The sequence below is a fragment of the Mirounga angustirostris genome, unplaced genomic scaffold (genome assembly GCF_029215605.1).
Source record: "Mirounga angustirostris isolate CCGP_5_RB_7025 unplaced genomic scaffold, mMirAng1.0.hap1 SCAF_16, whole genome shotgun sequence".
In the NCBI taxonomy this organism is placed as follows: Eukaryota; Metazoa; Chordata; class Mammalia; order Carnivora; family Phocidae; genus Mirounga; species Mirounga angustirostris.
The window spans coordinates 54,606,584-54,607,838 of NW_026991724.1; positions in this window are offsets into that span (position 1 = coordinate 54,606,584).

Sequence of the window (1,255 nt, forward strand, 5' to 3'; positions counted from 1 at the left end):
AGTCAGTTAAGCATCTGACTCTCGGTTTCAGCTCAGGTCATGATCTCAGGGTCTTGGGATGGAGCCCAGTGTAGGGCTCCGTGCTCAGCAGGGGGTTTCTCTCCCTCCGACCCTCTCCCCGTTTATGTGGGCCGGGAGAGGGTCTCTCTCACTCTCTCTCCAAAATAAACAAATCTTTAAAAAACTTTAATTCAAAACTCAGTTCCTCGGTCACACTAAACACATGTCAAGTCTCTATAGCCACACATGGCCGGTGGCTGCCATACCAAACCATGCAGATGCACTCTTCCCATCATCACAGAACCTTCCTTTGTGCAGTGCTATTCTAGAGATTTCTAGTATCCAGGGGGGCAAAATTTCCACCCGAGCCTCAGAAAATCCCCACAGTTTTTCATACAAAATACCTGACCTTCAATTTAAAAATCTGCCAGGGGACAGGACAAAATGATGGCGTACGGAGAGAAAAACAGCACAAACATGATCACAGGTGATCCCGATGCAGGAGTTTCAGGCATGGACTTGAACCATTGTCACCGTGCTCAAGAAAATAGACACTAAAATGGAAAATGTCGTTGTTGAATTGGAATACATTTTAAAAAGCACCAGGCAGGATCGAATAACCAATACAAGACTTACCCTCCCGATGCAAACAAGTATAAAACTGTACAGAACGTGTGGGGCGCTTCACTGTCTCGCTCCCCATGCAGGTTGTCTTCCCTGATGACCAACACCAGCCTCAAGCCCACCACCACCCACCTGGCCATGGGCCCACAGAGGCAACAGCTGCTCAGAGAACTACCTGGGAGCTCCCCCTTTGGGCTCCCATGTTGGCAGCTGGACATTCTCTGCAAACTCTGTCATGTCCCTCCCCCTGCTACACCTGTGCTTCAGGTGAGCTGCGGAGGGATGATGCTCTCTCTTCCCAGCCTGCCCCCTCCAGAACCCTTCTCCCCAGTGATGACCAGGGAGGTGAAGGCTGAGCTCTTCTCACTGCAGAACTGGTGTAACCTGTCACGGGGGCCCCTCCCTTCCCATGTTGTCTCATGCCCACTCATGTTGTCTCATCCCAAGTGCATTTCTAACCCCTCAGAATATGGATGGGGGGGGCTCCCCATCCACTCAGAATTCTTGGACCACCCTCTTGGAGCAGGAGCGCCTGGGGGCCAGGACTTACCTGAAACTGAATCTTCTCTCCATTCTGGCTCTTAGCCCAGACCTGGTCAGACAAGAAGCCTCCAGAAAGCAAGGCTGAACC